Source organism: Canis lupus, chromosome 34 (genome assembly GCF_048164855.1).
Source record: "Canis lupus baileyi chromosome 34, mCanLup2.hap1, whole genome shotgun sequence".
Taxonomy (NCBI): domain Eukaryota; kingdom Metazoa; phylum Chordata; class Mammalia; order Carnivora; family Canidae; genus Canis; species Canis lupus.
The window spans coordinates 13,287,335-13,303,827 of NC_132871.1; the positions used below are offsets into that span (position 1 = coordinate 13,287,335).

At 41.0% G+C, this 16,493-nt stretch overlaps 1 long non-coding RNA gene across 1 annotated transcript in view; it reads left to right on the top strand.

Annotated features, from left to right (window-relative positions):
* The first annotated feature begins 250 nt into the window (after positions 1-250).
* The window catches only part of LOC140624168 (uncharacterized), a 74,600-nt gene continuing 58,357 nt past the window's right edge, over positions 251-16,493 (top strand). The window contains exons 1-2 of the long non-coding RNA XR_012023687.1: positions 251-564; positions 1,087-1,199. This is a non-coding gene — a long non-coding RNA (uncharacterized lncRNA). The remainder of the gene's footprint in view (positions 565-1,086; positions 1,200-16,493) is intronic.

The following is a 16,493-nucleotide window of genomic DNA, read 5'->3' on the forward strand; positions in this document are numbered from 1 at the left end:
GGCCTCTGTTGGGGGGTAGAAGCTGGAGCCCCTTTATGTGGTTTGGGGGAATCTTCTCTTTTTTTGTCCGAACTTGTAATTACCGAAATCGGGATGACCGCGAGATATTTTTCATTTGCCCTTCCAGTCAAACGTGACATTTCCGACGCAATAAAGTGTGAGGTTTTGCATTTTGCATTTTTCTTTTTTTGCATTTTTCTTTTTTTTTTTTTTGACTTTTTTTTGGGGGGGGTAGCAGGAACAAGAAAAAGGGCTTTAAGAAGAAAAGGTAAAAAGGAGTTGGGTGGCTTTAAAAGACGCTGTCATCTCGCATGTAAGACGAGGGCTTGGGATGGAAACCATCGAATTTGCTCCTTAAAAAACTTTTCTCTCGCCGAGAAGTCCTCGGCAGTGAGAGAGCATGCGTGAGCGCCTGGATCCAGAAACTTGGGAGCGAGTCCTGCAGGAGAACAATGGGTTGGAGGAATCGGGAGGGTCTGGGAGCGGGTCCTCGAGAGCCTCCCCCAAAGCCGCCTGCCCGGGGTCACGGTCACTGCAAGGGACAAAGGACCCGCGGCCTGGAAGGTAGGCGCCGCGGGAGGCGGGGGGCTCGGCGAGGTCCCTGGCAGCCGCGGGGATGGGCGGGGCGGGGGCGGGGCTCCTAAGTGTCTGTTGGGTAAATAAACAACTATGTAGATGGTGAAAGCCCTAGAATCTTCGTTAGTGCTGGGTCCTTGGGAAATAGTGGCGGTTTTTTTTTTTTTTTTTTGCCACCGAAATAAGTGAGAATTTGGAATTGTGACATACACTAAGGGAAGGGTACATCACAGAAAAGTTATGATAGGAAAATTCTTGATTTCTTTAGGGGACTACAAAATAATTTAGCTTACCTTTTTTTAATAAAAGATGTTATTTATTTATTCATAAGAGACACACAGAGAGAGAAAGAGACATACGCAGAGGGAGAAGCAGGCTCCATGCAGGGAGCCCGATGTGGGACTTGATCCCGGGACCAGGATCATGCCTTGAGCCAAAGGCAGACGCTCAACCGCTGAGCCACTCAGGTGTCCTTTTCTTTTTTCTTTTTTTTTTTTTTTTTTTTTTCAGATTAAGAGGTCTGGTCTGTCCGTCCTTTGAGTAAAGGGGAAGAAGCAAGTGAAAACAAAGGATACACTTTCACTCTGGCAAAAAATTGAAAAGCCTGAGAAGACCAGGTGTTGGTAAGGATGCAAGGAAATTGCCTCAATGTTAGTAGTGTAATTTAAAAAAAAAAAAACATCAGAGGGCAGTTTAGGGATATTTCGTAAAACCCAGCAAAACCACTTCCAGATGTGTACCATCAAAGTTTTTCACACTGCAGGTTAGAACCCATTGGGGGATTGTGAAATAATCAACTTAGGTTACAACCAGCACATTTTCTTCTTCTTCTTCCTTTTTTTTTTTAAAGATTTTTATTTATTTATTCATGAGAGACACTCAGAGAGAGAGAGAGAGAGAGAGGCAGAGACACAGGCAGAGGGAGAAGCAGGCTCCATGCAGGGAGCTAGCTGGACCTGGGACTCGATGCCGGGTCTCCAGGATCACGCCCTGACCCAAAGGCAGGCACTAAACCGCTGAGCCACCCAGGGATCCCCCTTCTTTTATCTTTCTTTTGAAATTGAGTAAAAAATAGGAGTAGTAAGGGTGACTCTTGTTTTTTGAAACTTGGTGTCACCTTTGGGTGTGTGTTTCGTATAAACGTGTATTTCATATTGTGCTTTGCCGTGGACAGAATTTTCAAGATAATGTCCTGGAGAATGCGCCTGATGAGTCTTGTACTGATGTTCTCTCATTCATTCAGGCTAAGTACTGATAGTTCTAGTACACCAGGCACTATTCTGAGAACTGGGGACACAAAGGCCAGGGAGTGCATATCCTGGTGGAGGAGCAAAAGTAAACAAGATAATTTCAGGAGTGATAACTTCTGAAACGAAAAAAAAAAAAAAAAAGGCAGGATAAGGAGATAGGAAATGAAAGAGGTATTAATTCAGATAAGAAAAACGGGAAAGGGTTCTCAGGTGTTATCTGATCAGGAGCCTGAGTAAAGCAAGGGAAGAAGTCCTAGGAAGATAAGGGAAGTGCTGGTTTCCAGCAAAATGAACAGCTAGTTCAAAGGCTCCATAAGACCCAACAGAAGCAGCTAAATATGCTGGACTCTAGCTAGGGAAGGAAAGGGAGAGAGGCCAGATCACGGCCAGGTGCGGGGAGTGGGGGTGGTGCTTCTTCATGACCCTGGAAAGAGCTTGGGGAGGATTTTGATGAAGGACCAACCCAATCTGACCCTATGGACTGTGTGAACTGTAGGTTGAAGGGGAACAGGATTGAAAGCTCAAGGCCCCTGAAGAAGAAAATGATGGCGTGGACTAGGGTAGTTTTGGGGTACGAAGAACTGCTCAGGTTTAAGTTATATTATTTTGAAGATAAAACTAATGGAACTGAAGGGATGGGTGGTTCATTCCTTACAGCATTATGTATCATAGTAAAATATTGCAAATAAACGAAATGCCCCCTCAGAAGGGAAACGGATGCACAAACGGTGGAATATTCATAGAATGGAATTTGAACAGTACTTCAAATGAATGGCATGGCTTATTTGCATCAATGTAGATAAATCTTAAAGTTGAACGAAAGAGCAAATTGCAAACATTTCTGCAGACTGTAGCCCTTATGCAAATTTTGGAAACCTAAAACAAAACCAAACAAAAGAAACCTAATGATGAAGTTTTGGAATATAGGTGAGGTCCAGAGCCCACAACCCAGAAAGAATTCTTGTGACGTCTTTGGTGCAAAATGGTGGTTTTATTAAAGCACAGGGACAGGACCCGTGGGCAGGAAGAGCTGCTGTCCTGGGCCTGTGAGGGGTGGTTGATTATATACCTGGGAGTTGGGAGGGGTTTGAGGATAACCTACTCTCTAAGGAATTTTGGAAGCAGGGTTTCCAGGACCTTGAGGGGGCGAGCTGTTGTTGGGAAAAGGTCACTTCTTACCGTCTAATAAAACCTGAGTCATGAGACCCTTCAGTTGTGTGTCGGTGGGCCATGTGCTTGGGGGATGGTTGCCAACATGTATGTTAGGGGTGTAGCGATTAAGGAAATTTCTAAAGGAATTTTTATATGTTAAAGTAGACTTACAGGCTCCTGGGGCTGGTTAGGCTAAGATTGCCTTCTGCCCTTAGCAAAGTATGAACATGGAGGTAGTTGAGTCCCTAGAGGAATGTCACTCTCCCTGTTTCAAGGACTTGTCAATGTGCTTTGTTCTCAGCTAATCCTCTGTTCCCCCATCAATAAAACCTACTTAGGTTGTGAAAGTATTGGGATGCTTGGGTGGCTCAGCGGTTGCATGTCTGCCTTTGGCTAGGGGCTTGATCCCGGGGTTCTGGGATCGAGTCCTGCGTCGGGCTCCCTGCATGGAGCCTGCTTCTCCCTCTGCCTGTGTCTCTGCCTCTCTCTCTCTGTGCCTCTTATTAAATAAATAAAATATTTTAAAAATATGTTGTGAAAGTATTAAATAGAACCTACACAAAATAGAATAGAGGTAAACTCTGAGGAGGGAAAGATGGAAAGAAAGAGAGGGGGTGTGGCCTTCCACTCTCACGGATGCTTTCTTTAAGAATAAATAAGGGCGCCTGGGTGGCTCAGTCGGTTAAGCGTCAGCCTTCAGCTCAGGTCGTGAACTCAGGACCCTGGCATCAAGCCCCACATGGGGCTCCCTGCTCAGCGGGGAGTCTGCTTCTCTCTCTCCATCTGTCCCTCTCTCCTGCTCGTGTTCTCTTTCTCCCTCTCTCTCTCAAATAAATAAATAAAATCTTAAAAAAAAAAGAATAAATAGCATGAAGCAATATGGCAAACTGTTCAATGCAAGTGGTGGGTATGTGACGTCTTTTATATTTTTGCTTTCCCTGTTTTTTTTTTTTTGGATCTAAAACATTTTTTTAATGAATTTTAAGATTTTATTTATTCATGCACAAAAGAGCACCAGCAGGGGGAAGGGCAGAAGGAGCTGGGGAAGCAGATTACCCCCACCCCAGCCCTCCAACAATGAGCCTGATGTGGGGCTCCATTCCAGGACCCTGGGGATCATGACCCAAGCCGAAGGCAGATGCTTAACTGACTGAGCCACCCACGCATCCCCTATAATAAAATTTTTTTAAACTTTGTGACACTTGTCCATCAAGATCTATAGGTTTGTAGTGTTAAATATGCAGTCCGGTTTACAGGGGTCCTGAGGGTTACAGAGTCCTGTAAATGGGACTGCAAGTTCATCTTATAATTTTAGGTACCTCCTAAAGGTCTTAAATCACTATGTTAATAATATACTGGTAAATGTGTTCATCTTAAATGAAAGACACAAAATGAGTAAGAATGGAAATTCAGTGTGCACAAAGTCATGAGGGCCCAGGCCACAGCAACGGGTAACAGAGAGTGACCTTTCTTTCATAAGCACATACCTGACCTCTGCAGACAGTATCTGGTATGAGGGCTGTAAATACAACAGGTACTCAGAAAATACTTATTACCAACTACAGGGTTTGTAGATGGACCTTTAAATCTGAAACCTTCTAAAATACGGTCTCCTATTGAAGAGCTTTAACTTTAAGGATTCGTATGTGTTGTCCTGTAGCTTTTATTCACCTTGCACAAAGAATCCCATTTCCTACTATTGGGTTTAAAACTTGACCCTGAGGTTCTGAGCACTCAGCACTTACATAATGAGGTGAGCTGAAGTCAAACTTGAACTCAAGATGATTTGATTTCAGGACAAAGAATGTAAGAATTAATAAGATATGTCCTTTTTAGATACACGGATGTACTGTTCTCAGTCCCATACACCCTTCCTTCTCTCAGGAAATGTAATGTGAACCCGAGTGGCTCAGTCAGTGAGAAACCTTCAATAGACCATGCACACCCAGAGACAAAGGGCTGCTAAGGGATTTCCCGGAGTTTGTGGATACAGACAGGTTGCAGTCGGTCAGGTCACAAATCTCTATTCTAAATAAGCCCCTAATTATAGGTTTCCCTCCCCAGTGTCTGCTTTCAGAATGTACAAAAGCAAGAAACCTAAAATGCCTAAAGTTACCCTTCTGTTGCCAGAAGCCACTCTGTGGGCGGGCCCAGCCCATTACCACCCTGGTTCAGTTTAGTCCACAAGTCCTACCTCTCCAAACCCTATGGGTATGTTTGCTTTTGATTATATGTCTGCGCTGTTAAGCAAGTCAGTTTGCAGACCTCTGATACCTGGTTAGAGAAAGGAATATGGGAACGTGAGTGCATATCTGGTCATGTTTGGCAAGAAGAAATAATTTGTTTTTTCATGGGTAACCATTGTTACCCATGAAATATTTAACTGTATAAAGTGTTAAAGCATCATCAAACACTGGATAAGAGAAAGTCATGTTTTAATTACTGAATCAGTCAGTCCCAACATTATGGGAAGCCGAACCATAACTATAACCCAACTGTCTACATTTTACCAGCTACAACTCCCCTCTAACTTGTTCTCCTTCTGTAACTTATTAAATATGCCCCTGGTAAAGTGTTTTATATAGGGGTGCAAATATTTCTTGGAGGTAGTGATTTCATTTCCCTTGGATATAGACCCAGAAGTGGAATTACTGGATCATATGGTATTTCTATTTTTTGTTTTTTGAGGCCCCTCCATACTGTTTTCCATACTGGCTGTGCCAGTTTGTTTTCCACCACAGTGTGCGAGGGTTTCCTTTCTTTCCACATCCTAGCCAACACTTGTTACCTCTTTTTGATGCAATAATAACTTTAGAAAACACAAGCGAGGGAGGGGGGGAAGGCCAGAGAGATCTATGACAGAATGTTAGCCGAGATTTCTTTTGGGATAGGGGAGCTAATGGTGATTTTTCCTTTGGTGCTTTTTTTTTGTTTGTTTTTTGTTCTTTCCACATTATCTGGAATGAGCTCAGATGATTTTGAAAACGACAGGAAGAAAAACAAGAGTGGCTCCCTGTCCTTAAAATAACAGAAACAAACCATGCAGAGGAAGAGAGGCTGAGGCAGTGAGGGTGATTTGGAGAGGATGAAAGATGGGGGGAGTGGGCGTGTGAAGGGAAGATGGAGTCGGGGAGCCTGAGGGCCTGTTGGCGGGGCAGCCAGCTCTGAAGGGCTTTTCAGTTATCCCAGGGTCTGACTGGCACCAGCTCAGACTTCTCGGATATGGTAGCAAAGCCCTGCTGGGAAGCTTGTGGCCCATAAGAACCTAGCAAGATTTTTGGTTCTACTCAAGAACTTTTTGTTTTTATTTTTTTTTTAATTTTATTTATTTATTCATGGGAGACACACACAGAGAGAGAGAGAGAGAGAGAGAGGCAGAGACACAGGCAGAGGGAGAAGCAGGCTCCATGCAGGGAGCCTGATGTGGGACTCCATCCCAGGTCTCCAGGATCAGGCCCTGGGCTGAAGGCAGCGCTAAACTGCTGGGCCACCAGGGCTGCCCACTTTTTGTTTTTAATTTGATCATTTCCCCTTCTGGAAACACCGGTGTGCAAAAAAAAAAAAAAAAAATCTCTGTTTTTTACGTGTGAGAAGTCTCCATTCATTGCATAGGCAGCTTCCTCTAAACTATTATAGTTGTGAATTTTCCAGGTCATAGAATTCTTCAGATCTCTTCCTTTTAAGCAGCTCTTTGAGAGAATTGTTGCGGAGAGAGGAAGTTTAAAAATTAGGTAAAAGGAAACTTAGGGATTGTCTAGAGATTGGTTTATTTCTGGAGTGAACCAAATTCAGGATGGTCAGGGACCCAGGGATAAAGTCTAATCTGTACATTGATGTATAGAATTCAAAACTAGTCTACCAGCAGTCCTTAAAACATTAAACATAGAAGCCATCTGATCCATCAACTCCACTGGTCAAATGGCGGAATTTCGGCTTTTTCTCTTTTTTTGGAGTCCCCAAAGGAACCTTGTGAATGGTATGGCTTATCTCAACTGTTTTTCAAAGCAGCTTCCCTCAGGCTTCAAACTTAAAGCATACACACTGCTATGGACTGATACTTTCTCTACCAGTTGCTCTGGAATTTCATGTAACCCAACCCACAGAATTCTTTTTTAAAGATTTTATTTATTCATAAGAGACACACAGAGAGAGGCAGAGACACAGGCAGAAGGAGAAGCAGGCTCCCTATGGGGAGCCTGATGTGGGACTCGATCCTGGGACCCTGGGATCACGACCTGAGCCCAAGGCAGATGCTCAACCACTGAGCCACCCAGTGCCCCTTTAAGCAAAAGGAACACTTGACAGAAACCTGAGAATTTCTTGTACCTTACCTTTCCTTAGGCTTATCAGAAAAACAGCTGGTACCGCGCTCAGGGCACCTGTAGTGGCTGAATTGTGACCCCTCAAAATCCATATCCTTGTTCTAATACCCAAACTCTGTAAATGTTACCTCATTTAGAAAAAAGGTCTTTGCAGATGTAGTTAAGGACCTTGATAGGAGACCATCTTGGATTACCCAAGTAGGCCCTAAACCCAGTGACAACTGTCTTTATAAGAGAAAGAAGGGCAGCCCAGGTGGCTCAGTGGTTTAGCGCTGCCTTCAGCCCAGGGCCTGATCCTGGAGACCCCGGGATCGAGTCTCACGTCGAGCTCCCTGCATGGAGCCTACTTCTCCCTCTGCCTGTGTCTCTGCCGCCCCCCCCCCCCGCCCCGTGTCTCTCATAAATAAATAAATAAATAAAATCTTAAAAAAAAAAAAAAAAAAAAGAAGTCACAGACATAGATAAGATCATTTCAAGATGGAGGCCGAGATTGGAACGAGCAGCCACAAGCCAAGGTACAAGTATAGCTTCTAGAAACTAGAAGAGGCAAGTAACAGAATCTCTCATTGAGCTTCTAGAGGGAAAACAGTCCTGTCCACACCTTGATTTCAGACTTCTGGTCTCTGGAACTGCCAGAGAATACATTTCTATTGTTCTAAGCCACCAACTCTGTGGCTTAATTTTTATGGCAGCCCCAGGAAATTAATAACAACCCATTGGCTTCCAGTCTCTAAGCTGGAAAAAAATGAATCCAAACAGAGGTCCCTTGGCCAGGCTTTCATGCTAGAGATGGAATTACCATTACAACTCTGGTGATGAACTAGATTAGCTCTTTTGAACTTTTACTCTGAAAGACCACTAGAATAACCAGGCTTTTCCAATTTCCAGCTAGTGTTCATGACTTCGGGAGTCAGGGGTATGGACTGAATGTTTGTATGCCCGCCCTCCGCTCCACTCACCCCATTCACATGTGGACATCTAATCTCTAATGAGCTGGTATTTGGAGGTGGGGCCTTTGGAGGTAACCAGGTCATGTGGGTGGAGCCCTTATGAGTGGGATTAGTGCCCTGATAGAGACATGAGAGAAAGTTTGCTTCTTCTCTCCTGGCTCTCCACTACGTGAGGATCCAAAGAACACTGCCATCTGCAAACCAGGAAGAGGGTCCTCACCAGATACTGGATCTGCTGGCACCTTGATCATGTACTTCCCAACCTCTAGAACCGTGAGAAATGAATGTCTGTTGTTCAAGCCATTGCAGCCTGTGGTGTATTAGAGTAGCCTGAACAGCCAGTTTTTACAGTTCCTAATTTTTCAAGTTTTAGGTAATTCTCCTTAATACTGTCCTAATCAAACCAGCTGTCTTACTGGCTATTTGTTGTCTTTTGTTCCTTCATAACACTGACTTACCAGCAAGCTTTGGTCTGCCATGGACTCAAAGCATCATTTTGCCTCCAATCTTACCATTGGCCAGCATTATCTCTTGGTATTAACAAGAGATTAACTAAAGCAATTAGTAAAGAAACTAATTGGCTTAGGTTCATCTTGTATATGTGCACGTGTATTTGGGGCCACTAAGGTATGATGGATCAGTGGCCCTATGTCAGGTGTCCAATCTGCTATCTGGGAGCAGGGGAGCATTATCACGTGGTATCAAATGTGGTGCTTAAGCAGCTGGGGCTGGGTATTCAGATGCTGTCTGGCACAGGATGATGGTAGGGGGTCGGCTCTGCCTGGGTTTGCAATGTAGCTTTGCCACCCACATGTTTTATGATCCTGGGCAAGTTCATCTCCATCTCAGTTGTATTATCTATAAAATGGAGATAATACTCCAAGTCTACCTCATAGGGTTGGCATGAAGAGTAAACGAGTATATATCTAGCATGTTGTTGGGGCTCAATGCATATTTTAACTTTTATTAGGGCTTAAACTTACCATTTAATTTTTTATTTTGTTTTTTTTTCTTTTATTTTTTTCTGCTTTCTGATTATTTGAACATTTTAAAAAATTCCATTTTGAGAGGCACCTGGGTGGCTCAGTGGTTGAGCATCTGCCTTTGGCTCAGGTCGTGATTCTGGGGTCCTGGCATTAAGTCCTGCATCAGTTCCCCACAGGACGCCTGCTTCTCCCTCTTTAAAAAAAAATTCATTTTAATTTATTTATAACTTTTAGTGTATCTCTTTATCATTATTAAGGTTGGCTCCAGGGATTACATTGACATACTTATCACAGGCTACAAGGGTTTCCATTTCAGAAGTTCGAACTATTATTATTGAGCCTGATAAGCAGACTTTTCCCCATTCTGTGATTCCAAAGAGGCACTCAATTAACATGATTCATATATCACTTTTCTAATCATAAGCTCACATTTCTGTTTCTCCTCTTGGACAACAATAAATGACTCCTAAAATCATATCCAGCTACTATATCTAGAGGTGATATCATGGGGCAATATTAAAGGTGTTCTCAGTCTTAAATTTTACGACCTCCTGGTACTATCCATCTCATCTCCAGTTCTACTACAATCTCTTTTTGCTATTTTACAACCTATGGAATAAGTGGTAGCTTTAATCACCATCAACATTGCTGATACAGTATTTAAATATTTATTACAATATTTGAACATACTAAAGTATGTGAAAGTATTGAAGTATATTTTACAGATATAAGTATCTATTAAATGCAGAGATTTAAAATACAAATTTCTAAAATTAAAGTATTACAGGGACGAGCTCGGTTTATTATGAGCCTTGCTGCAAGAAGGCCAGATCCCCTGTATTCCTGCCTTATGTTAGTGTGTATGTACATATATGTGTGTATGTGTATATGTCAGTAAACCGCAGAACACACGGTGGCTGTCTAGATAGAGCAAGTACACTAATCTGAGGTCTTTATCTTTTTTTTTTTTTTTTTTCCCATTCCTGTAGCAAAACAACTTTACTATTGAAAACTTTTCTGGGGATCCCTGGGTGGCTCAGCAGTTTAGTGCCTGCCTTCGGCCCAGGGTTTGATCCTGGAGTCCCGGGATCGAGTCCCACATCAGGCTCCCTGCACGGAGCCTGCTTCTCCCTTGGCCTGTGTCTCTGCCTCTCTCTCTCTCTGTGTGTGTGTGTGTCTCTCATGAATACATGAATAAAATCTTTGAAAAATAAATAAATAAATATGAAAATAAAAACAACTTTTTTGACAAACAAGTGGATTTGAAATCCTATCAAACCAACAGACAACTACACCACTGGGTACTTTCAGATCATTCACAGACTAATTACTTGTTTATTTTAATTCCAGTATATTTAGCATAAAGTGTTACATTAGTTTCAGGTGTACAATACAGTGATTCAGTAATTATATACATTACTCAGTGCTCAACATGATAAATGTACTCTTAATCTCCTTCCCCTGTTTTACCCATCCCCCACTGCCTACAGCCTGGTAACAATCTCTTTGATTTCTATAGGTAAGGGGTTTTTGGTTTGTGTCTCTTTTTTCTTTGTTCATTTGTTTTGTTTCTTAAATTCCTCATTATGAGTGAAATCATATGGTATTTGTCTTTCTCTCACTGATTTAATTTATTAGCATTATATCCTCTAGATCCATCTGTGTTGTTGCAAATGGCAAGATTACAGTGTCTCATTCCTGATCTTAGGGGAAAAGCTCTCAGTTTTTCCCCACTGAGTATGATGTTAGCTGTGGGGTTTTAATACATGGCCTTTATCTTGTTGGTATGTTTCCTCTAAACCTACCTCGTTTGAGAGTTTTTAATCAGGATGGATGTTGTACTTTGTCAAGTGCTTTTTCTGCATCTATTGAAATGATCATATGTTTTTTATCTTTCCTTTTATTGATAAGTCTGAATTGCTATAAACTTTCCTCATAGGATAGCTTTTGCTGCATCTCAAAGATTTTGGACTGTTGTGTTCTTATTTCTATTTCTCTCCCTCCTTCCCAAAAATATAATTTTTTTTTTTTTTTTTAGTAAGTTCAATGCCATCATAGTGTTTGAACTCCCAACCCTGAGATCAGCAGTTGTATGCTTTACTAACTGAGCCAGCCAGGCACTGTATGCCTCCATATATTTTTTGAGTTCCTCTTTGATTTCTTGGTTAGCCATTCATTGTTTATTTTTTTTTTTAATTTTTATTTATTTATGATAGTCACAGAGAGAGAGAGAGAGGCAGAGACACAGGCAGAGGGAGAAGCAGGCTCCATGCACTGGGAGCCCGACGTGGGATTCGATCCCGGGTCTCCAGGATCGCGCCCTGGGCCAAAGGCAGGCGCCAAACCGCTGCGCCACCCAGGGATCCCAGCCATTCATTGTTTAGTTGCATGTTACTTAACCTCCATTTATTTGTGCTCTTTCCAGACTTTTCTTTGTGGTTGATTTCTTTTTTCTTTTTTTTTTTTTTAAGATTTTATTTATTTATTAATGAGAGAGAGGCAGAGACACAGGCAGAGGGAGAAGCAGGCTCCATGCAGGGAACCCGATGTGGGACTCGATCCTGGGACTCAAGGATCACGCCCTGGGCTGAAGGCAGCCCTAAACCGCTTAGCCACCCAGAGATCCCTTTGTGGTTGATTTCTAGTTTCATAGCATTGTGGTCAGAAAAGGTGCATGGTATGACTTTTTTTAATTTCGTGAGACTTGTTCTCTGACCTAATATGTACTCTCTTCTGGATAATGTTTCAGGTATACTGGAAAAGAATGCATATTCTGCTGTTTTAGTATGGGATATTTTGGATATAGCTGTTAAATACATTTGGTTCAATGTGTCATTCAAAACCATTATTTCCCTGTTCATTTTCTGTTTGGATTATGTGTCCATTGATGTTAGTAGGGTATTAAAGTCCCCTACTATTATTGTATTACTATTGATTGCTTTGTGTATTTGGGTGGTCCTGTGTTGAGTGCATAAATATTTACAATTGTTACATATTATTGTTCCCTTTATGATTATATAGTTCCTTTGTCTCATTATAGTCTTTGTTTTAAAATCTATCTTGTCTATGGGCAGCCCAGGTGGCTCAGCGGTTTAGCGCCGCTTTCAGCCCAGCACCTGATCCTGGAGACCCGGGGTCGAGTCCCACGTCGGGCTCCCTGCATGGGGCCTGCTTCTCCCTCTGCCTGTGTCTCTGCCTCCCTCTCTGTGTCTATGAATAAATAAAATCTTAAAAAAATAAAAATAAAAATAGGGCAGCCCGGATGGCTCAGTGGTTTAGCGCCGCCTTCAGCCCAGGACCTGATCCTGGGGACCTGGGATCGAGTCCCATGTCGGGCTCCCTGCATGAAGCCTGCTTCTCCCTCTGCCTGCGTCTCTACCTCTCTCCCTCTGTGTCTCTCATGAGTAAATAAATAAAATCTTTAAAAAAATAAAAAATGAAAATAAAATAAAATCTATCTTGTCTAATGTAAGTATTGCTACTCTAGCTTTTTTCTCTTATCCATTTGCACAATTAATGATTAATGCTTCTGCATCCCTTCACTTTCTATTTGCATGTGTCTTTAGGTCTGAAATGAGTCTGTTATAGGCTGCATATAGATGAGTCTTGTTTTTTATCCATTCTATCACCCTGTGTCTTTGGATTGAAGCATTTAGTCTATTTACAGTAAGAGTACTTATTGATAGGTATGCCATTATGTTACTTGTTTTATGGTGGTTTTTGTATGTGAGGTCTTCCTCAAATTTTATCACCCTATAATTACATAATTCTGACAGGAAACCAATGTTGTACTTTTATTTCTGATATCTGTTTAATTCTTGGAATCATGGGTTTTTAGTTTTAGTTTTTAGTTTTCAGTTTTTAAAATGTATCTACAAACTTGCATACTATTACGAATGTAGTTCATTGGCTTATTTTTGAGGACACTAATGATATTCTTTCTTTAATGACAGCACTCTAAATCTTTATTCACTCTATTATTTTACAGTCTTCTCCCACAACTTTCTTATTCTTGCTTTCTCTGACCTCTTAAAATTTTTATATCCAGTTTTATGCTCACCCCTCCCTCTAATCCCAACTGAACAATATTAATTTAGCCCCTCATGATTTCTTGTCTAGATGGCTGGAATAGATTCCTTTTTTTCCAGCATCCAGCTTATTTGCTCCCCTTCTATACATTTTTCATCCTACTGCCAGAGTGCTTTTTCTGAAATGCAAATTTTATAATATTGTTCCTTTGCTCAAAACTTAGGCCTTTCATCAAATCCTAGCCTAAGAGGTTCCTGTGATAATCTTGGTTGCCATTAAATGACCCCTGTTACACCTGTCATTGCTTCTTTTGTACTCTGTTGCCTGGTGGTCCTAACCAGCAAGGTCCTTGTTGTTGCAACTCATATCATCCCATCATCCCCTCAATCACTGCTGCAAATGTTTGGTGACACTTGTAGCTGCTGATGTTGGTCCTTCTGAGACAGCAAAAGGCTTCTTCCAATTTTTACAATTTTACAATGAAATTCCAAAGGGAGTAGGTCCTTCTGTGTTACAACCCAGGAGAAACAGGTTTCACAAGGACCATTTGGAGATCATTAAAGTGGAATCTTTGTGTCCCGTTCCAAAACATCTGTTTGTACCAAAACTCCATAAGTGTTCCAGAAGATATCTGACTTAGCCTGAGTGTTTGATTAGAGTTAATTCCCTTTCACACTGGATGACCCTCACCTAAAAGAAGGGGATGCCATTTCTCCTATTGATGTATCTCTGTATACTTAGGCCAGATTGACAGTTCTGGATGTTTTCTTTTCATTTCTTTTTGATGGCTCAGGAAATGAGTATAAGTTGGTGGGTATAGGGATTATGTGCCATTGATAGTAAAATTTATTTTTATTTTTTAAAAAACCTATAATTTCTAAATACTTTTAAAGCAAAAGGGAGCTGTGAATTATGATGACATTATGGACTAGTTATAATTCTGTCATATTTACAACAGTAATTTCTTCTCTTTGGAAATCTCGGAGAGAGTGGGGTGGAAATATGGTTCTCTTCATTCCTACCACCTTTTACCTGAACCCCAGAGGCTTCACAGAATCAAGACTTCTGGTGTACTGTTTTTTTGTGTGTGTGTTCTTGTTTTATTGTTTATTGTGGTAAGACATACACAAAATATATCATTTGAGCTATTTTTAAGTGTAATTATAATTCAGTGGCATTAAGTACATTTACAGTGTTGTACAGCTGTCACCACTGTCCTTTTTCAGAACTTTTCATCATTCCAAACATAAACCCTGTACCCATTAAATAATTCCCCATCCTCTACTCCCGCTCTAGCCCCAGCAACCTCTCTTCTACTTTCCGTCTCTATGAATTAGCCTATTGTAAGTACTTCATACAAGTGGAATCTTATCACATTTGTCCTTTTGTGTCTGGCTTATTTCACTTAACATCCATATAGTATATATCAGAATGTCATTCCATTTAAGGCTAAATAAACTATTACTCACCCAATATGAAGTAAATCATTTGAATACCCTGTAACTATTAATGAAATGGAATGCATACTTTTATTTATTTTTTAAAAAAGATTTTATTTATTCATGAGAGACACAAAAAGGGCAGAGACATAGGCTGAGGGAGAAGCAGTGTCTCTACGGGAGCCCGATACGGGACTCAAACCCATGACCCTGGGATCATGCCCTGAGCCAAAGGCAGACACTCAACCACTGAGCCACCCAGGCATCTCTGGAATGTGTAATTTTAAAACTCCCTACAAAAAGACCTATCCAAACCGAAATGAGATTCTATCAAACATTTAGAGAATTAAGACAGTTAAGCTTAATTAAGAAAATTAGGGGGCGCTCAGGTGGCTCAGTGGTTGAGCATTTGCCCCCACAGGGAACCTGCTTCTCCTTCTGCCTGTGTCTCTGCCTCTCTCTCTGTGTCTTTCATGAATAAATAAATAATTTTTTTAAAAAATTAGGAAGAAAATAATTACAAACTGCATATTTGAGAAAGGACTAGTATCTAAAACATGGAATTCTCAACTGTAAAAAAAAAAAATCCAACTTGAATGTATACAAAACACATGAAAGAGACATTTCACAGAAAAAAATATGCTAAATAAGCACATGAAATGATGTTTGATATCATTAATTATTAGGGAAATGCAAATTAAACCACATTGAGATTATCACTATACACCTATCAGAATGGTGGTATCACTAGTTTAAAAAAAATTTTTTTTTTTTAAATATTAACCAAATGATGGTGAGGAGGATAGAGAGAAACTTGGATCTCATACGTTGCCAGAGGGGTTATAATGTGACACAACCAGTCTGGAAAACAACTTGGCAGTTTCTTAAGAAACAAAACATGCAAATACCATATGTTCCAGAATTTGCACTCCTGGGAGTGTATTCCAGAGAAATGAAAACTTATGTTCACATAAAAACCTACATAAATTTTCATAGTGACTTGTTCATAATAGTGAAAAACTGGAAAAAAACATTTACATGTTTTTCAATGGCTGAATGGTTAAACTATAGCATATCCACACTTTGGAATATTACTTATCAATAAAAAGAGACAAATTACTGATATATACATCCTGCATGAATTATGAGAACTACAATGAGTGAAAAAAGCCAATCCCAAAAGATTACCTGCTGAATTATTTCATTTATATACATTTTTTTTTAAACCAATCTCTACCCTCAACATGAAGCTCAAACTCCTGACCCTGAGATCAAGAGTTGCATGCTCTAAGTGAGCTAGCCAGGCACCTTGATTTACATACATTCTTGAAGCGACAAAACTGTAGAAATGGAGAACAGGGGACGCCTGGGTGGCTCAGTGGTTGAGTGTCTGCCTTTGACTCAGGGCGTGATCCTTGGATCCTGGGATCAAGTCTGTCATCAGGCTCCCCACAGGGAGCCTGCTTCTCCCTCTGCCTATGTCTCTGCCTCTCTCTCTCTCTCTGTGTGTCTCTCATGAATGAATAAATAAAATCTTTTTTTTAAAAAATGGAGACCAGATAAGTGCTTGCCAGAGATTGAGAGGATGATGGCTGAGGGAAGGAAGCATGGCTATAAAAAGGCAACAGGAGGACTCCTTGTGGTGATAGAAATGTTCTGAATCTTGACTTTAGCCTCAAGTTATACTATAGTTTTGCAAGAAGTTACCATTGGGGGGAAACTGGATATTGGGTACATGGGTCTCTGTTATTTTTTACAACTGCATGTGAATCTACAATTATCTCAAAAA